General features: G+C 47.4%; 1 protein-coding gene across 2 annotated transcripts in view; it reads left to right on the top strand.

Annotated features, from left to right (window-relative positions):
* The window catches only part of LOC137519290 (phospholipase A2 inhibitor NAI-like), a 97,652-nt gene that overhangs the window by 9,901 nt on the left and 65,331 nt on the right, over positions 1-22,420 (top strand). The gene's annotated exons all lie outside the window — the stretch shown is intronic.

Genomic DNA, 22,420 nt, shown 5'->3' with positions numbered 1-22,420 from the left:
TAAATGTACATGTGAATGCATTGTCCCTCGGGCATTTTGAGACTCGCCCTGTGCCTTTGTATTCAGCCCAGAAACACAAGAGATGAGTTTGTCATCTGAAAAATGTGTCCTGTCCAGTGTTGCCAACCGTCCGTCAAAGTACGGGCAGTCCGTCTATATAACATTACATTTCCCCTGTCCATACTGCCCGTACTTTTAGGACATGCATCCGTTAAAACAAGTACTTATTGCCGCCTTCTTCTGTGCGCATGAGCGTACCGCGGTTATAGGAATCCAGGTCCCTAGGTGCTGGTGGCCGTGCTGCAAGAAGCTTTAGGCATCTTTTTTCCCCTTCCCTCCCATGGCTGCTCTCCAATCAGGAGCTTCTTTGCCTCCCGCCCTTCAGTCAGGAGCTTCTTTTATCTCCCTTCCCTCCCATGGCCGCCCTCCAATCAGGAGCTTCTTTGCCTCCCGCCCTCCAATCAGGAGCTTCTTTTATCTCCCTTCCCTCCCATGGCCGCCCTCCAATCAGGAGCTTCTTTGCCTCCCTCCCTCCAATCAGGAGCTTCTTTTATCTCCCTTCCCTCCCGCCCTCCAATCAGGAGCTTCTTTTTCTCCCTTCCCTCCCATTAGGAGGTCTCTTTTTTTTTTTTGCTGGTGCCGCTCTCCAGCCAATTAGAGAGAGGCTGCCAGCTGACCGAGTCCGCCCTTACAAGAACTGTTTTCTATGTGTATGGACGAAGATGAAAGATCTCGGCCGGTGTAATATCAGAATGGGCAGCCCGAGAACAGCCCAGCATGCTGAAGAGAAACTGTGAGAGATCGCGGAAAAGCCGCCGCGTGTGCTGCTGAGGAGGCGGCTGATTGCGCTTCCAATGCGGTGGTTTGCATACGGAAGCGTGTGTCTGGTAGCAGGGCAGAGCGCAGAAAAGCCGCCGCATGCAACAACAGTAAGGCGGCTGGTTCCGTGACCAGCGCGGCGGTTTGCACGCGGCAGCGTGTGTCTGGTGTGGCTGGGTCTGTTAGTGCACACAGGCTTAGGAATACACGCGCGCGCGCTGAGAGGCAGAATTCTTATACTAAGCAGGAAGAGTCAGCTGACCACGCCGATCAGCTGACTCCAGAGCAGGATACTATTGGTTGAGCAATTAGGGGTGGTGCTGGAGAGCACTACTCCATATATAGTTCCTGCTGGTCACTTGCAAGTTGTCTGCCGTTGCGAACACTACGTGAAAGCACTCAGACCTAGTCAGATCCTTCAGTGTGTTTGAACCAGGTGGACCTGGGAATTCACACTTAGCCAGATTATTTGAATTGTATTCTGTTTATGCTTAAGATAGTTCCAGGGTGTAGAGACCAAGGACCTCACACCCAGCTTAGGGAACTGTACTACCATCTGTGTTATCTTTCAGACTAGTTCCAGGGTGCTGAGACTACAGACCTGGCACCCAGTCTAGGGAACTGTATTATCTTCTGTGTATACTTCAGACTAGTTCCGGGGTGCTGAGACCAAGGACCTCGCACCCAGAATAGGCATTGTTTGATATATGTTATGACTTATTGCTTTTCTGACTACTCCTCTGTCTTCTGATTCGGTACCTCGTATATCTGACATTCCGTTGCCAGACCCTGCTTGACTTGGATACCGAATCAGCCTTCTGTCTTTGTACTTTATCTGTCAGTGTGTTGCCGACCCGGCGTGCCCGACCTCGAGAGCTATCTCTCCCCTTAAGAGATAGTCTCCAGATCAGATAGTGACATCCACCTTTAGGTGTCACTCATTCTCTGGCGCTTCCTACCTCCAGCCTGACTCCTCCCCTTGGAGAGCCTCAGGCTGCTGGAAGGTTCCTGTGCTCCCAGAGCAGTGTCTCTCTACTGTCTATTATCACCTGCTCAGCAGGTGCATAACTCAAAGTACTACTGTTGCAAAAAACACTCACATACCAAAAGGTGTCCAGAGGTTAGCAATATATCTGTATTATCGGTGATTCTGCAAATCATCAATAATCAGGTATATATCTGCATTCTTGGTGATACTGCAGATCACCAATAATCAGATTCTCTCTGCCTGCTGACACACGATCGTTACAGAATGGCAGACCAAACCCAAATGGACGCACTCCGCAGCCGTCTCGATGTACTCACCACTACGGTGGAAAATTATACCCGAGTACTGGACAGTCACCAGACTCAACTCAACGCTTTGTCTGGGACTGTACAAGTTTATCAGACGGCTGTGGATACCGTGTGATCTCCTCCTAGCACAGACATACGTATGCCTGTACCTGAAAGGTTTTCTGGTCACAGATCTGAATTCCGGAATTTTAGAAACAGAGTGTTATCATACTTTGAGTTAAGACCTAGTTCCTCAGGAACCATGGCACAGAGAGTAACCTTCATTAAGACTCTATTGTCAGGGGATTCCCAGACTTCGGCGTATAGTCTTCCCACGAGGGATAAGGCCCTGACCTCAGTAGAGGAATTTTTTAAAGCTATGGCTATAATTTACGATGACCCGGACATTGCCTTGACCGCTGAGCGGAAACTCAAGTTGCTGCGGCAGGGTAAAGGTCCGGTAGAGAACTATGCTGCGGAGTTTAGAAAGTGGGCAGTATCAGCTCGATGGGACTCATTTGCTCTTTTAGACTGTTTCTTATCAGGGTTGTCAGACGCAGTTTCTGATCTAATGTTGGGTCATCCTGAGCCCAAATCCATTGATGAGGCCATTTTATCGGCCATCAGAATTGATCGTCGTTTACGATACCAAAGACAGACCCGGGGTAGGAACAATGTGAGGTACTTGTCCTACGCAGCGTCTCCTTCTGCTCCATCTCCACCTGATTCACCTCCACCGGAACCAATGCAGATTTGTCGGTCGAGATTGTCTCAGGTGGAACGGAGACGTAGGGAAACAGAGCAGCTCTGTCTTTACTGTGCAGAGGGGGGTCATAAAGTGCAGAATTGTCCCAAGAAGTTGGGAAACGCTGCCGCCTAGGTGTAGTTGGAGGTAATACCCTAGGCGCGCAGTCTTTACCTCTCGATGACAAACATTTTCTTCCCCCTTGCACTATATCTTGGCAAGATAAGACAGAGACCACTGAGGCCTTCATAGACTCTGGCTCAGCAGCTAATTTTATGGATTACAAATGTGCTAAGAAATTGGGGATCCCGATCTCCCCTTTAAAACAACAGATTCGGGTCACTGCAGTGGACAATTCCCTTCTGCAGAGTAATCACCCTCTTTCCCAGACCCCGGACTTGGGGGTCACAATAGGGGTCTTGCATAAAGAAAGTTTATCATTTTTTGTATTACGAATGGCAACCTCCATGATCATTCTTAGCATGCCATGGTTACAAATTCACTCGCCTCAGATTAATTGGGCTACAGGTCAGCTAACGAGCTGGTCTGCCCATTGCTATCATCATTGCCTTGCGAAAGTAACCTTTGGTAAAACCAAGATTCACATGGAGGGATTGCCAGATCACTATTCAGAATTTGCAGACGTGTTCTGTCCCAAGTCAGCAGATAAACTTCCTCCACACCGTCCCTTTGATTGCCCCATTGATCTTAGGTCTGGTTGTATGCCCCCTAGAGGTCATCTCTATAATTTATCTGGGCCAGAGAAATTGGCCATGCAGGAATACATCCGAGAGAACTTAGCTAAAGGTTTTATTCGCCCTTCTCGATCTCCGGCCGGGGCAGGGTTCTTTTTTGTGAAAAAGAAGGATGGTGGCCTCCGGCCCTGCATTGATTATCGGGGCTTAAATAAAATCACAGTAAAAAAATCGCTATCCTTTGCCGTTAATAGACGATTTGTTTACTCAAGTCACCAATGCTAAGATTTTTTCGAAATTGGATCTGAGGGGTGCTTACAACCTTGTGCGGATCAGGGACGGTGATGAATGGAAGACGGCCTTTAACACACCCGACGGGCATTACGAGTACCTAGTGATGCCTTTCGGGTTGTGTAATGCCCCGGCTGTCTTTCAAGAACTGATGGTCTCACTTCAATGAGGTCTTTAGAGAGGTATTGGGCAAATTTGTCTTGGTATACTTAGACGACATACTAATTTTCTCGTCCAACCTCTCAGAGCACAGAGATCATGTTAAGTTTTTGTTACGGAAGTTGAGACAAAATATGCTGTACGCTAAGCTGGAGAAATGCATATTTGAAGTGACCTCTGTCGCCTTTCTAGGGTACATAATTTCAACCTCTGGCCTCTCTATGGACCCTGGGAAAGTTTCAGCTGTGTTAGATTGGCCCCAACCTGTGGGACTGAAGGCTGTCCAGAGGTTCCTGGGGTTCGCCAACTACTACAGAAGGTTCATAAAGGGGCACTCTACGGTGATCTCACCTCTCACCAGTCTCACAAAGAAAGGGGCAGGTACTCACCACTGGTCCCCTGAGGCCCATGCTACTTTCTCCACTCTAAAGAAATTGTTCTGTACTGCACCCATTTTGAGACATGTCGACACCACCTTCCCCTTTATCGTGCCTCTGAGGTAGGGGTAGAGGCTGTGCTGTCTCAGCGTTCTGGGTTGCAGGGAAAATTACACCCCTGTGCCTATTTTTCACGTAGGTTTTCACCCGCAGAGAAGAACTACGATATAGGCAATAGGGAACTTCTAGCCATTAAGTTGGCCTTTGAGGAATGGCGACATTGGCTAGAGGGTGCAGAACATACCATTACTGTCTATACTGACCACAAGAATTTGGAGTACATTGAGGGCGCTAAGAGACTTAGTTCCCAACAGGCTCGGTGGTCATTGTTCTTCTCGAGATTCAGATTTGTAATCACGTATACCCCTGGTAGTAAAGACATCAAAGCTGATGCTTTGTCCAGATGCTTTGAGCCCGAGACAGCACAGCCCTCAGACCCAGAAACCATTTTGCCGCAGAAAGTGGTTCTGGCCGCCACTGGGACCTGGAGGGACTGGACTAAGACGTTAAGCCCGTTCCAACAGGATGTACCTGAGGGAAAGCCTGAAGGGGTCATGTTTGTACCATGGCCTTTTCGTCTACAAATACTGCAGTTGTTTCATTCTCACAAGAATGCTGGGCATCCTGGGGCCACCAGAACACAGGACCTTGTTGCTAGGTGTGCATGGTGGCCTTCATTGGCAACTGACTGCAAAGAGTATGTAAGAGAATGTGCAGTGTGTGCTAGAAGCAAACCCTCCCGTCAGGCACCTGTTGGGACATTACAACCACTGCCAGTCCCGAGGGAACCATGGACCCATCTGTCCATGGATTTTGAGGGCGAACTCCCCAGGTCTGAAGGCATGACAGTCATTTGGGTGGTAGTCGATCGTTTCAGCAAGATGGCCCATTTTGTCCCCCTGAAAGGACTCCCCTCTGCCCAGGAATTGGCCGATCTCTTCATCCAGCATCCAGCATATTTTCCGGCTGCATGGCATTCCGGAAATTATAGTGTCAGATCGGGGAGTCCAATTTATTTCTAAGTTTTGGAGGGCATTCTGCCATCAGTTAGACATGGAGCTATCTTTTTCATCAGGCTACCACCTACAGACCAATGGCCAGACCGAGAGAACCAATCAGTCTCTGGAACAGTTTTTGAGATGTTATGTGGCAGATGTTCAAACTGACTGGGTCAAATTCCTGCCATTTGCAGAATTTGCACACAACAACTTGAAGAGCTCCTCCTCAGGTTTTTCTCCATTCCAGGTGGTAACAGGAAGGTCACCTAAGTTCACCCCATTGCCAGTGGCTTCTACTCCGTTTACAGCCCTGGAGGATTGGCAGAGGTCCTTGAAGCAGACATGGGGAATGGTAGAAAGAAACTTGAGGAGGGCTTTTCAGAGTCAGAAGAAACAGGCTGATAAAAGACGTTCCATAGAGTGGGAGTTTCTTCCAGGTGACTTGGTCTGGGTGTCCACACGACATTTGGCTCTGAAGCAACTGTCTCCCAAGTTAGGTCCCAGATTTGAGGGTCCATTTCCAGTGACCAGGAAAATCAATGATGTCACTTATGCCATTGATCTCCCCACCAGCATGCGAGGTGTGAGATCATTCCATATGTCCTTGCTCAAGCCGGCGGTGCACGTGGATTCCGCTCCCTCCCCCCCCCCCCCCCCCGTGTTGATTGATGACCAACCTGAATATGAAATTGAGAAGATTCTAGACTCCCGGCTTGTGCAGAACTCCGTGCAGTATTTAGTGCATTGGAAGGGATATGGCATTGAGGAGAGAACTTGGGTGACAGAATGTCGCATGCATGCAGAGGAGTTGAAAAGGGAGTTTCATAACTTGCATCCTGAGAAGCCGGGCAGGAGATGTCCGGAGTCCACTGATTCCGTGTCCAGCGCGGCGGTTTGCACGCGGAAGCGTGTGTTTAGTAGCAGGGCAGAACGCGGAAAAGCCGCCGCATGCAACAACAGTAAGGCGTCTGGTTCTGCGTCCAGCGCAGCGGTTTGCATGCGGCAGCGTGTGTCTGGTGTGGCTGAGTCTGTTAGTGCACATAGGCTTAGGAATACGCGCGCGCGCTGAGAGGCAGAATTCTTATACTGGGCAAGGAGAGATCAGCTGATCACGCCGATCAGCTGACTCCAGAGGAGGATACTATTGGTTGAGCAATTAGGGGTGGTGCTGGAGAGCACTACTCCATATATAGTTACTGCTGGTCAGTTGCAAGTTGTCTGCCGTTGCGATCACTACGTGGAAGCACTCAGACCTTAGTCAGATCCTACAGTGTGTTTGAACCAGGTGGACCTGGGAATTCACACTGAGCCAGATTATTTGAATTGTATTCTGTTTATGCTTAAGCTAGTTCCAGGGTGTAGAGACCAAGGACCTCACACCCAGCTTAGGGAACTGTACTACCATCTGTGTTATCTTTCAGACTAGTTCCAGGGTGCTGAGACTACAAACCTGGCACCTAGTCTAGGGAAACTGTATTATCATCTGTGTATTCTTCAGACTAGTTCCGGGGTGCTGAGACCAAGGACCTCGCACCCAGAATAGGCATTGTTGATTTATGTTATGACATAGCTTTTCTGACTACTCCTCTGTCTTCTGATTCGGTACCTCGCATATCTGATACTCCGTTGCCAGACCCTGCTTGACTTGGATACCGAATAAGCCTTCTGTCTTTGTACTTTATCTGTCAGTGTGTTGCCGACCCGGCGTGCCCGACCTCGAGAGCTAGCTCTCCTATTAAGAGATAGTCTCCAGATCAGATAGTGACATCCACCTTCAGGTGTCACTCACTCTCTGGCCTTCCCTATCTTCAGCCTGACTCCACCCCTTGGAGAGTCTCAGGCTGCTGGAAGGTTCCTGTGCTCTCAGAGCAGTGTCTCTTTACTGTCTATTATTATCTGCCCAGCAGGTGCATTACTCAAAGTACTACTGTTACACCAAACACTCAAATACCTATAGGTGTCCAGAGGTTAGCAATATATCTGTATTATCGGTGATTCTGCAGATCATCAATAATCAGGTATATATCTGCATTCTTGGTGATACTGCAGATCACCAATAATCAGATTCTCTCTGCGTGCTGACACCAATCGTTACAGAAACGTCATCACGTACTAGAGCATCAGGCTACACGTCATCAGAACGTGACAATTTAAAGCGCAAGCCCGTGTTTCTGCTGCTGCTGCCTCCGCCCCCCACCAGCGCTGTCATCAGCATAATATCCTCCTACTGCCCTCCCTGATATCCTCCGCATAATTTTTCTGCATTACATTAGAGAGGTGCTGATTGTGTTATATCCTTGTATTGCCTGATAGAGGATGGTGGGAGGAGGGATGTGGCGCTGATTGTGTCTTATATCCTTGTATTGCCTGATAGAGGATGGTGGGAGGAGGGATGTGGCGCTGATTGTGTCTTATATCCTTGTATTGCCTGATAGAGGATGGTGGGAGGAGGGATGTGGCGTTGCTGTGCTCAACCAACTCTTTCAATTCGGCGGCGAGTGGCGGAGCAGAGCAGCACTAAAATGATACTCTTTACCTAAGTTCCTTCACGCTGCAGCGAGAGGGGATGACGCAGCACACACATACTACATCTGCATGTGCAGAACCAACAGAGCTGCCCAATGTGCGGGGGTGCCTATTCTGTCACTACACCGGCAGCAGGGGCTGAGGGTACTGTGCACGGGGGTCAGTCTCAGGCAGCGCACGCAGCTCATCAGCAATTACTGCTGGTAAGCTATTAACAAGATTGATGAGGTCATGGGCGGCCTCGGATCAGTGTCTGGGAAGTTAGGGGGACAGAGGTTTTGCACTTTGGATGGCCTGGCTGGGACAAGCAAATAAACAAACAGATGCAATATACTGTCCGTAGCTGACTTGGCAGCTGCAGCTGAATGCATACCTCCCAACATTTAACTTATAACTTAACTTTAACTTATAAAACGGGATACTTAGGCCACACCCATGGCCACATCCCCAACCCCCTAGACACGCCCCCCAAAAAGTGTTTCAAATATTTTTCATTAATAATTTTATTAATTTCTCCCGAAAGGGGAGGCGTGTGAGGGTGCCAGTGGGTGGGGAGGAGGGTGAGAGTGGGTGGGCAGAGAGGGGGGAAAAACGATCGAGGCACCAGCCCGGGATGCGTATGCGGCATCGATGGCCGCCGCCATTAAACTTCTCCCTTCCTCCTAATATGCCCCCCAGTGTCCCCTTCCCCCTCGCAGAGTAAACAAATGGGCAGCGGAGCGGGCTGTAACTCCTACCAGTGCCTCTCCGTACCGGGATCTCATGTTGTCTTCTCGGCTTCCAGCTTCTTGTGACGTCACAGGAAGCCGAGAAGACAACATGAGATCTCGGACGGTGCGGAGAGGCACTGGTAGGAGTTACAGCCCGCTCCGCTGCCCATTTGTTTACTCTGCGAGGGGGAAGGGGACACTGGGGGGCATATTAGGAGGAAGGGAGAAGTTTAATGGCGGTGGCCATCGATGCCGCATACGCATCCCGGGCTGGTGCCTCGATCGTTTTTCCCCCCTCTCCCCCCAGCGGCCGGGACTAAGAGGGGGCAGCGCGGGACAGTGGGACGGCCCCCTAAAATCGGGACCATCCCGCCGAAAACGGGGCGGTTGGGAGGCACTGCGAATGCTTAGTCTCAGCCTGGCTGATTTATTCTATCTGCATGAGAAGAGGCTCCCTTTTTCCTCCACTTTTCTTCTCTCCCTCTCTTTTTTGATCCTGTTGTTCTCTCTATATCTCTTTTTCCTTCCGTTTTGCTTCCCTTCCTTCCTGTCTCACCTTTCCTCCCAATTTTGTGTTTGGGGAGCAGGAAACGCACAGCAACAGCTAAGAAACTGCCCTGATATCTCCTCTCCTCTCTACCAACCCCCCCCCCCCCCTCCTATCTACCACTGTCTCTCCTTTCCTCTACTCTGTGTCATTCTTCTTCTTTCTCACTCTCACTTTCCCCTAGCTGCCCTCTGATTTGCCATAATTGTCCCCTCTCTTGTACTCTCCCTTCTTGTGATCTCTCTGCTCCCCTATATTGCCCTTCCCCTCCATTTCTCCAATATTTGTTCTCTCCTTATCTCTCACCACTTCTATCTTCCCCTCTTTCTCTTTCTAAACCATTTAGCACAAAGCTATGAGGCTAGCGAGGGGCACATGTGGATACATCAGGAGGTGGAAGCCTCTGGATAGCTTTCCTTGTCCTCCAGGGCCAGGCCGATATAGTGCTGAGACCCTCGAAGTGCGTCTGCGAAGTAGCAAAACCAGTAGCACCAGCAGAAAAAGCTGAGCCTGACCGTTTTCCTGCTTCCGCGCAGGTGCAGACGTCTCACTCTGACACGTAATATAGTGTTGTCATCTTATCTAGTAGCCCTTTGCAAAGTCATGCCATTGATTGTTCTTAAGAGGACCTCACAATCTAATCCTACCATAGTTTAATGTCCACTATATCAATATAATGTATTTATATAGTACTGCCATCTTCTGCAGCACATTACAGAGTACATAGTCATGTCACTGACTGTCCTCAGAGCAGCTAACACTCTAATCCTACCATAGTCATAGTGTAATGTCCTACCATATTATTATTATGTATTTATATAGCACTGACATCTCCTGCAGCACATTACAGAGTACATAGTCATGTCACAGACTGTCCTCAGAGGAGCTCACACTCTAATCCTACCATAGTCATAGTCTAATGTCCTACCATATTATTATTATGTATTTATATAGCACTGACATCTTCTGCAGCACATTACAGAGTACATAGTCATGTCACTCACTGTCCTCAGAGGAGCTCACACTCTAATCCTACCATAGTCATAGTCTAATGTCCTACCATATTATTATTATGTATTTATATAGCACTGACATCTCCTGCAGCACATTACAGAGTACATAGTCATGTCACTGACTGTCCTCAGAGGAGCTCACAATCTAATCCTACCGTAGTCATAGTGTAATGTCCTATCATATTATTATTATGTATTTATATAGCACTGAAATCTCATGTAGCACTGTACAGAGTACATAGTCATGTCACTGACTGTCCTCAGAGGAGCTCACAATATAATCCTACCATAGTCATAGTGCAATGTCCTACCATATTATTATTATGTATTTCTATAGCACTGACATCTTCTGCAGCACATTACAGAGTACATAGTCATGTCACTGACTGTCCTCAGAGGAGCTCACACTCTAATCCTACCATAGTCATAGTCTAATCTCCTGCCATATTATTATTATGTATTTATATAGCACTGACATCTCCTGCAGCACATTACAGAGTACATAGTCATGTCACGGACTGTCCTCAGAGGAGCTCACACTCTAATCCTACCATAGTCATAGTCTAATGTCCTACCATATTATTATTATGTATTTATATAGCACTGACATCTTCTGCAGCACATTACAGATTATATAGTCATGTCACTGACTGTCCTCAGAGGAGCTCACACTCTAATCCTACCATAGTCATAGTCTAATGTCCTACCATATTATTATTATGTATTTATATAGCACTGACATCTTCTGCAGCACTGTACAGAGTACATAGTCATGTCACTGACTGTCCTCAGAGGAGCTCACACTCTAATCCTACCATAGTCATAGCGTAATGTCCTACCATATTATTATTATGTATTTATATAGCACTGACATCTCATGCAGCACATTACAGAGTACATAGTCATGTCACTGACTGTCCTCAGAGGAGCTCACAATCTAATCCTGCCATAGTCATAGTCTAATGTCCTACCATATTATTATTATGTATTTATATAGCACTGACATCTTCTGCAGCACATTACAGAGTACATAGTCATGTCACTGACTGTCCTCAGAGGAGCTCACAATCTAATCCTGCCATAGTCATAGTCTAATGTCCTACCATATTATTATTGTGTATTTATATAGCACTGACATCTTCTGCAGCACATTACAGAGTACATAGTCATGTCACTGACTGTCCTCAGAGGAGCTCACACTCTAATCCTACCATAGTCATAGTCTAATGTCCTACCATATTATTATTATGTATTTATATAGCACTGACATCTCCTGCAGCACATTACAGAGTACATACTCATGTCACTGACTGTCCTCAGAGGAGCTCACAATCTAATCCTACCATAGTCATAGTCTAATGTCCTACCATATTATTATTATGTATTTATATAGCTCTGTCATCTTCTGCAGCACATTACAGAGTACATAGTCATGTCACTGACTGTCCTCAGAGGAGCTCACACTCTAATCCTACCATAGTTATAGTCTAATGTCCTACCATATTATTATTATGTATTTATATAGCACTGGCATCTCTTGCAGCACTGTACAGAGTACATAGTCATGTCACTGACTGTCCTAATGGGAGCTCACACTCTAATCCTACCATAGTCATAGTGTAATGTCCTCCCATATTATTATTATGTATTTATATAGCACTGACATCTTCTGCAGCACTGTACAGAGTACATAGTCATGTCACTGACTGTCCTCAGAGGAGCTCACAATCTAATCCTACCATAGTCATAGTCTAATGTCCTACCATATTATTATTATGTATTTATATAGCTCTGTCATCTTCTGCAGCACATTACAGAGTACATAGTCATGTCACTGACTGTCCTCAGAGGAGCTCACACTCTAATCCTACCATAGTCATAGTCTAATGTCCTACCATATTATTATTATGTATTTATATAGCACTGACATCTTCTGCAGCACATTACAGAGTACATAGTCATGTCACTGACTGTCCTCAGAGGAGCTCACACTCTAATCCTACCATAGTCATAGTCTAATGTCCTCCCATATTATTATTATGTATTTATATAGCACTGACATCTTCTGCAGCACTGTACAGAGTACATAGTCATGTCACTGACTGTCCACAGAGGAGCTCACACTCTAATCCTACCATAGTCATAGTCTAATGTCCTACCATATTATTATTATGTATTTATATAGCACTGACATCTTCTGCAGCACATTACAGAGTACATAGTCATGTCACTGACTATCCTCAGAGGAGCTCACACTCTATTCCTACCATAGTCATAGTCTAATGTCCTATCATATTATTATGTATTTATATAGCACTGACATCTGCTGCAGCACATTATAGAGTACATAGTCATGTCACTGACTGTCCTCAGAGGAGCTCACAATGTAATCCTACCATAGTCATGGTGTAATGTCCTGCCATATTATTATTATGTATTTATATAGCACTGACATCTTCTGCAGAACATTACAGAGTACATAGTCATGTCACTGACTGTCCTCAGAGGAGCTCACACTCTGATCCTACCATAGTCATAGTCTAATGTCCTACCATATTATTAATATGTATTTATATAGCACTGACATCTTCTGCAGCACATTACAGAGTACATAGTCATGTCACTGACTGTCCTCAGAAGAGCTCACAATGTAATCCTACCATAGTCATAGTGTAATGTTCTACCACATTATTATTATGTTTTTATATAGCACTGACATCTTCTGCAGCACAGTACAGAGTACAGAGTCATGTCACTGACTGTCTTCAGAGGAGCTCACACTCTAATTCTACCATAATCATAGCCTAATGTCCTACCATATTATTATGTATTTATATAGCACTGACATCTTCTGCAGCACATTACAGAGTACATACTCATGTCACTGACTGTCCTCAGAGGAGCTCACAATCTAATCCTACCATAGTCATAGTCTAATGTCCTACCATATTATTATTATGTATTTATATAGCTCTGTCATCTTCTGCAGCACATTACAGAGTACATAGTCATGTCACTGACTGTCCTCAGAGGAGCTCACACTCTAATCCTACCATAGTTATAGTCTAATGTCCTACCATATTATTATTATGTATTTATATAGCACTGGCATCTCTTGCAGCACTGTACAGAGTACATAGTCATGTCACTGACTGTCCTCAGAGGAGCTCACACTCTAATCCTACCATAGTCATAGTCTAATGTCCTACCATATTATTATTATATATTTATATAGCACTGACATCTTCTGCAGCACATTACAGAGTACATAGTCATGTCACTGACTGTCCACAGAGGAGCTCACACTCTAATCCTACCATAGTCATAGTCTAATGTCCTACCATATTATTATTATGTATTTATATAGCACTGACATCTTCTGCAGCACATTACAGAGTACATAGTCATGTCACTGACTGTCCACAGAGGAGCTCACACTCTAATCCTACCATAGTCATAGTCTAATGTCCTACCATATTATTATTATGTATTTATATAGCACTGACATCTTCTGCAGCACATTACAGAGTACATAGTCATGTCACTGACTGTCCTCAGAGGAGCTCACAATCTAATCCTACCATAGTCATAGTGTAATGTCCTACCATATTATTATTATTATTATGTATTTATATAGCAGTGGCATCTCCTGCAGCACTGTACAGAGTACATAGTCATGTCACTGACTGTCCACAGAGGAGCTCACACTCTAATCCTACCATAGTCATAGTCTAATGTCCTACCATATTATTATTATGTATTGATATAGCACTGACATCTTCTGCAGCATATTACAGAGTACATAGTCATGTCACTGACTGTCCTCAGAGGAGCTCACACTCTAATCCTACCATAGTCATAGTCTAATGTCCTACCATATTATTATTATGTATTTATATAGCACTGACATCAACCGCAGTGCTTTACAGAGCACATAGTGATGTCACTGACTGTCCTCAGAGGAGCTCACAGTCTAATCCTACCATAGTCATAGTCTAATGTCCTACCATATTATTATTATGTATTTATATAGCACTGACATCTTCTGCAGCACAATACAGAGTACATAGTCATGTCACTGACTGTCCTCAGAGGAGCTCACACTCTAATCCTACCATAGTCATAGTGTAATGCCCTACCATATTATTATTATGTATTTATATAGCACTGACATCTTCTGCAGCACTGTACAGAGTACATAGTCATGTCACTGACTGTCCTCAGAGGAGCTCACACTCTAATCCTACCATAGTCATAGTCTAATGTCCTACCATATTATTATTATGTATTTATATAGCACTGACATCTTCTGCAGCACATTACAGAGTACATAGTCATGTCACTGACTGTCCTCAGAGGAGCTCACACTCTAATCCTACCATAGTCATAGTGTAATGTCCTACCATATTATTATGTATTTATATAGCACTGACATCTCCTGCAGCACATTACAGAGTACATAGTCATGCCACTGACTGTCCTCAGAGAAGCTCACAATCTAATCCTACCATAGTCATAGTCTAATGTCCTACCATATTATTATTATGTATTTATATAGCACTGACATCTCCTGCAGCACATTACAGAGTACATAGTCATGTCACTGACTGTCCTCAGAGGAGCTCACACTCTAATCCTACCAAAGTCATTGTGTAATGTCCTACCATATTATTATTATGTATTTATATAGCACTGACATCTTCTGCAGCACTGTACAGAGTACATAGTCATGTCACTGACTGTCCTCAGAGGAGCTCACACTCTAATCCTACCATAGTCATAGTCTAATGTCCTACCATATTATTATTATGTATTTATATAGCACTGACATCTCCTGCAGCACATTACAGAGTACATAGTCATGTCACGGACTGTCCTCAGAGGAGCTCACACTCTAGTCCTACCATAGTCATAGTCTAATGTCCTACCATATTATTATTATGTATTTATATAGCACTGACATCTTCTGCAGCACTGTACAGAGTACATAGTCATGTCACTGACTGTCCTCAGAGGAGCTCACACTCTAATCCTACCATAGTCATAGCGTAATGTCCTACCATATTATTATTATGTATTTATATAGCACTGACATCTCCTGCAGCACATTACAGAGTACATAGTCATGTCACTGACTGTCCTCAGAGGAGCTCACAATCTAATCCTGCCATAGTCATAGTCTAATGTCCTACCATATTATTATTATGTATTTATATAGCACTGACATCTTCTGCAGCACATTACAGAGTACATAGTCATGTCACTGACTGTCCTCAGAGGAGCTCACAATCTAATCCTGCCATAGTCATAGTCTAATGTCCTACCATATTATTATTGTGTATTTATATAGCACTGACATCTTCTGCAGCACATTACAGAGTACATAGTCATGTCACTGACTGTCCTCAGAGGAGCTCACACTCTAATCCTACCATAGTCATAGCCTAATGTCCTACCATATTATTATTATGTATTTATATAGCTCTGTCATCTTCTGCAGCACATTACAGAGTACATAGTCATGTCACTGACTGTCCTCAGAGGAGCTCACACTCTAATCCTACCATAGTCATAGTCTAATGTCCTACCATATTATTATTATGTATTTATATAGCACTGACATCTCCTGCAGCACATTACAGAGTACATACTCATGTCACTGACTGTCCTCAGAGGAGCTCACAATCTAATACTACCATAGTCATAGTCTAATGTCCTACCATATTATTATTATGTATTTATATAGCACTGACATCTTCTGCAGCACATTACAGAGTACATAGTCATGTCACTGACTGTCCTCAGAGGAGCTCACACTCTAATCCTACCATAGTCATAGTCTAATGTCCTACCATATTATTATTATGTATTTATATAGCACTGACATCTCCTGCAGCACATTACAGAGTACATACTCATGTCACTGACTGTCCTCAGAGGAGCTCACAATCTAATCCTACCATAGTCATAGTCTAATGTCCTACCATATTATTATTATGTATTTATATAGCTCTGTCATCTTCTGCAGCACATTACAGAGTACATAGTCATGTCACTGACTGTCCTCAGAGGAGCTCACACTCTAATCCTACCATAGTTATAGTCTAATGTCCTACCATATTATTATTATGTATTTATATAGCACTGGCATCTCTTGCAGCACTGTACAGAGTACATAGTCATGTCACTGACTGTCCTCATGGGAGCTCACACTCTAATCCTACCATAGTCATAGTGTAATGTCCTCCCATATTATTATTATGTATTTATATAGCACTGACATCTTCTGCAGCACTGTACAGAGTACATAGTCATGTCACTGACTGTCCTCAGAGGAGCTCACAATCTAATCCTACCATAGTCATAGTCTAATGTCCTACCATATTATTATTATGTATTTATATAGCTCTGTCATCTTCTGCAGCACATTACAGAGTACATAGTCATGTCACTGACTGTCCTCAGAGGAGCTCACACTCTAATCCTAGCATAGGAGGAGGAGGACGTGTGTTGAGAGAGCTCCTGGACTTCCAGGGGAGGTCTTTTTGCCTGTAGAGCCGGATCCAGCCTTGGAGCATCTTTTCTGGGCACAGCTTTCACCTGAAGTCCCTGCTCCGGGCCTTGCCGGGCAGGGGCTTACCCTAAGCTAACTGGCCGCTCCAGCCATGGAGCGGCCAGCTCATTCCCCCCCTACGGCTTCATCAACTTACCTAGGGGATGATGAGGTTTCCTCAGGAGGGGATATCGCCAACAACGCTATAGCCTGGGTCAAAGCCGCGAAGACCTGCGAAGAGACCCTGAGCCAGCTGAGGTATAACTTTGCAAGGGCGAGATTCCGTTATGGCATCAAGTGGAAACCTGAAATGCTGTGGCAGGACGAAGAGATGTTAGAGCTGAGGAAACAGATAAAACAGCAGAAATCAAGGTTGGTAGAACTTGAAAAAGTTGGCGGTCCCTTTGCCGAGCAATTGGGATACAGGAAGCGATTTAAAAAAATGTTGTTACCTGAGCAGTATGTCGATGACAGCGACACGGATGATGAGTGCGTGATTGTAGAGGAGGAATGCACCCCCCCGGAGAGACCACTTTGGGTGAAGGAGGAAGTGTCCCAGTCTCCCATCCCACCCGGGCAGAGGGTATGTGATGAAGACCCCATGGAGGGCAGCTGTGCGAGTGAGGTGCAAGGGATGCCGGTACCGGGCTCTGTGGCGAGTGCCCAGGTGAGTGCTGATGGTGCTGGTGCCGCTACCCCTGCTGCTGGGGGTCCTGGTAGCATGGGTGCTGCTGGGGCCCTCGGTGGGGTAGTGGGTGGCGGTGCCGGTGCTGTCCCCGCTGTGGCTGTGGCTGGCATGCCCCCCTCTAACTTACCTGGAGGTGGTGGTGTGGCTACAGCTGCAGGGGCCTCCCTGGGTGCTCGCATGGTCTCTGCTCCTGGTGGACCCCTGGTCCTTGCATCAGGGTCACCTATGGTGGCCGGTGTAGGGTCTGGGGTAAAGCTGGGAGCGGGGCTGTGCGCCCAGGGTCAGTGGGAAAGCTCCCCACCTGGCATTACATTCAAGCAAGATGGCGCCGGCTCGCCGCGAGGTGCCCCGTCCACGCCGAGCCAGCTTCCGGTCGGCGGGGCGGATGTGACGTCAGCGGCTGCCGTTCTGTCTGAATACGGAACCACCATTGAAAGCAATGAAGAGGAACGCGGAAAGTTTGTATGCGTTGACGCGGCGGTATTTCCGCGTCAAGGCGAAGTTTGTATGGCGGTTGACGCGACTGAGAAGCCGCATGGAGGCGAAATTGTCAGCAATGTCAATGCGGTTGACGCGACCGAGAAGCCGCATGAAGGTGGAATCATCAGTAAGGCCAATGCGGTTGACGCAGCCGGGAGTCCGCATAGAAACGGAATCACCAGCACTGTGGATGGAGATGGATGCGGAAACTGCCGTGATGACGGAATCTCCATAGGGATGAATGAGGAAGAAGGCGGAATGCAGCAAAGGGATGCAGGGGATGCATCTACACCACTGTTGGAGGCAGGGGATGCAGGAAGTCAATTGCCAAGCGGTGAAGTGCAAGCTGAGACGGCTGCTGTGGGCGGCGATGATGCAAATGAGGAGGAGGATGGTATTAGAGCCCAGAGAGGACAACCTGGAGCTGCACTGGCAACCACGACCACAATGCTGCGGGAGGACCTGGACGAGAGCGGGACAGCTTTCCTAGGTCTGATAAACTCATCCCTCAGCAAAGAGCAAAACAGAGAAGTCTTGTGTATGGCCATGCAACCAAGTCTGGAAATGGACCTGACCGTGGAGGAGTTTATGGACGAGGATGTTCTTCAGAATGACAGATCAGAGCAGCTTGAGCCTGCTGGAATAATTGAGAGCGACGCTGATCAGCTAGCTCAGGAATTCTTCCAGACCTCTGCTGAGGAGGGCAACTCCAGCTTTTCTGAAGCGCAGAGTGGGGACGAGGACACTGAGCACCGGATAGGTGAGATGAAATCCTCTTTACCTGATAAACTGCCTAAGAAAAAGATTAAGAAAAAAGGGAAAAATAGAGTAAGCAAAGTTAAGAAATTACGCATTGATGTTGGTGGGAGGAGGGGGAAAAGTGGGAAAGTGTCAGTGGTGGAGGAGACTGATATATCTTCTCAGGGTTCTCAAGGCGGAGAAGGTGCTCAGGGTGAAGAGGGTCCCCCCGCCTTTGTGCAGGAGAATGAGGGTGGGGAGATTCTAATGGTGCAGAAAAAAGGGGGAAGTGTCTCCGGGAAGAGAGGTGATGGATATAGGGATCTTGATTCCCTTTTTGAGAGAAACCTCCTCTCAGACCTAATATCTGAGAGTAGTAAAAAAGGAGGGAAAAAGAAGCAAAAGACAGATAGATACCCAGAACCCCCCCCTGTTGTAAGTGGCGATGTTGTCACAGAATTTAAAACCACTGACATGACATACCGGTTAGAGAAAACCAGATTAATAGTCGTGAACGAACACTCTGGTGAGGCTGTTGTTATGGCGGTGGAGCCGGGGGGTTACTATGGGGGCCTGCACCTGGTAGGCTCGGGCGACCCCCAATGTGGCCTCCAGCTCGAGTTTCGAGCAGATGGAAAGAAATTTACGGTCCGTAATGATACGATTACGAGGTTTTCCTTCTCAGGGGAGATGGAGTGGATGGAGGCCATATTCGGGCTCGGGCCGAATGCCCCCAGGTATAGGTCCCCCCCTCCCCCCGTCTCCACTGCAGCCAGCTTAAGCCAGACAGGTGTTGAAACCCCTACAGCCACAGTTGATGCTGGCAGGGAAGGTGTTAATGCGGATGTGCGTATTGACACTGGTGATGATGTTGTGGTGGATGTTGGGAGGGATGTTGTGGCTGGACCGGGGCTGCCAGAGTTGGAAAGTGTGATAAGAGTTGGGTTCCCTGAGTTGGGTCCTGCCCAGAATCCTGGGGCGCTTGCTCCTCTGGCAGCCTCGGCCCAGGGTACTTCAGCGGCTCGGCCGGTGTCTTATTCAAGAGTGGTTAGGAGCGCTGCTCCTGGTAGGAGGGTGTTGGCTCCCCTGGAGACAGGATTGGAAGATGGCACCCCAGGTCGGAGGAACGTGATCCGCCTCAAGTGGGACCATACGCATACTCCTATCCCGAACAAAAAACAGTTCGTAAAGTACCTCCTTGATCTGGGGATAAGGCCGGCAGACCTCTTTGCGATCCTGGCTCCAGGGGACCCTCCGCCTTACTACGATGTGTCCTTTCTTTCCCAGCATGGCATGGAAGCCTTTCTCGAGGAGCGTTTAAGGCATTCAGATGGTAATGAATGGCATGGCTTTAAAGTCATTCCCTTATCCAGGCAAACGCTGGAAAGAAAGGCACACATCGTGGTGCAGAACGAAAGCATTCCGGTGCGGGACCTGATGACTTGGGTCCAACATTACTCGGACATAATGTCCCCGCCGCACAGGGTCCTGGATGAGCTCGGGATCTGGTGGGGGGAGTATGAGGTGGCGATCCGGCTCCGTACAAAGGAGGGGGTCGTCACCCATATTCCCCGTTCCGCCCTCATAGGGCGGGACAAAGTTATAACCTATTACCCGGGCCAACCCAGGACCTGCAACAGGTGCGGCAAGAGGGGACATTTGGCCAGTGGCTGCCCGGATCCGAGGTGCAGTCGCTGCCAGGAGTTCGGGCACTCTGCGTCGTCTTGCAAGAGAATTAAATGCAATTTTTGCTTTGAATTCGGTCATCCCTACACAGAGTGCCCGACCTCCTGGGCGACGATGCCCTCGGATCTGAAAGTCGCCATGTTGACTACTATGGTAGAGGACCAAGATGTCTCAGTGGCTGATCCTAGTGTGTGTGTTGAGTCTATCCCAGCTCCTACCGTGTCTACGTCTAGTGTGAATCCGTCCTCTGTAGTCCCTTCCCTTGGTCCTCTTTCAGTTGACATGGCTTCTGATAGGCAGCCTGGGCCTGAGTCATCGGCTCCCGCCCGGGGTGCTGTTCCAAAAAGCGGAGGTCACCCTCCTCCCAAGGAGCAGCGACTCAAACCCACAAGGAGTAGGAGAGATGGTGGCCTTCGGCCCCTCATTGCTGCTCCTCAGGGTCGCTCTCTAACGCCTAAGTCTCTCTCTCGGAAGACAAGGGCTCCCCCTGCCACCGCTCCTCCTGTTGGTGGCTCTACTTTGCCCCCTTCCACTCCTGCCCCTTCAGTTCCTGCCCCTCCAGTTTCTGCAGAGCCCCTTCCTTCTCCTGCCCCCTTGGTTCCTGCAGTGTCCCCCCTCCCTCCTAGTCCTGTCATTCCAACTGCCCCGGACCCCCCCGCCCCTCCTGTTGTTGTCTCGTTCACTCCCCCCCCCCCCCACCCGCCCCTCCGTGTCAGCCATTAGTAGTGGATTTACTATGGCTGGCCCTGTTCCTTCTGGATATGCCTTTTCGGCCCCTTGTCCTACAGATGCGGCCCTTGCCCCTTGGAAAAGGGAACACCTCTCGCAGGAAGATAAGTTCTACCTTGAGGAGCGATTTAAAACCAAAAAGAAAAGGGGTGTTAAACCCCTGTGTAGGGGTCTCCCTGAGGATCCGAGAGAGGCAAGCAGGACAGCTGCCTACCTAAGGAGACAAAGGGACAAGGAGATTAACCTGACCAACAGGTATGAGTTATTAGCCACTTCTCCTCTTGCTTCCGAAGAGGAGGAGATGGTGGTGGAAAGTCCTGTTTCCGTAGGGGCGGCATTGTGATTTGTGTTCTGTTTATTTTTGTAGACGTTGTCTTTTTGCTTTGGTTTTTGTCTTCGTCTAAAGAAGGATAAAGGGAAACTTTAATCACCCTGATGGCGGTTCCCCCACCACTTATATTGGCTACAATCAATGTTGCCGGTATCAAAATGACCAGAGCTCGAAAATTGGCTTTTTCGATTTTGGCTGCCCATGAGGCTGATGTGTTTTTCCTGCAGGAGACCAGACTCACCTCTGCAGCCGACCTCTGGTTGGCTGAGAGGGATTGGGTGTCCGGTCCGAGTTTTTGGTCCCTTGCGGGAGAGCCTGGTAGTGGTGTGGCGGTCCTCTTTAGGGCCGACATGGTAACTTGCCGGCGGGTAATTGAGGTGGAGATGGGTAGGTGTCTGGTCCTAGACGTCTGTGTGAGGGGGCAGGATCTCAGGCTTATTAACATCTATGCCAGCCCCAGATTTAAGGGGGAGAGAAAGCGCCTTCTTACACAGGTCAGGCCATACCTTTTTTCAGCCTATCCAGTGATCCTGGGTGGTGATTTTAACACCATCACTAGGGCCATGGACAGGGCAAGGGCCCAGGTCCGGATAGGTGTAGATAGCAGGTTTTTAGTGAAGATAGTTACTGAGTCCGACCTGGTGGATGTGCACGTTCGTCACTCCCCAGGTCTCACAGGTTTCACCTTTCAGAGAGGTAGTAGTAGGTCCAGGATAGATAGATTTTTTGTTTCAGAGGGCCTCATCACTTCAACTCCTAAGTTGTTGGCGGTGGAGTTCTCGGATCACCTTATTCTGTCGGTGGGCTTAAATGCTTCGGATGCTCCTCCCAGGGGTCGGGGTATCTGGAGAATGAATTCGTCCCTGTTGCTGGAAGATGAGGTGAGACAATCCTTTGAGGAGTTTTTTCAAGCACAAGTTTCCATCCTGGACTGCTTTGACAATAGGTCTGAGTGGTGGGAGGAGGTCAAAAAACGTGTTGTCAGATTTTTCAAGGGTCT

Source organism: Hyperolius riggenbachi, chromosome 5 (assembly GCF_040937935.1).
Source record: "Hyperolius riggenbachi isolate aHypRig1 chromosome 5, aHypRig1.pri, whole genome shotgun sequence".
NCBI lineage: Eukaryota > Metazoa > Chordata > Amphibia > Anura > Hyperoliidae > Hyperolius > Hyperolius riggenbachi.
The sequence above is the reverse complement of the archived record's forward strand: the minus strand, read 5'-3'. Positions and strand labels throughout refer to the sequence as shown.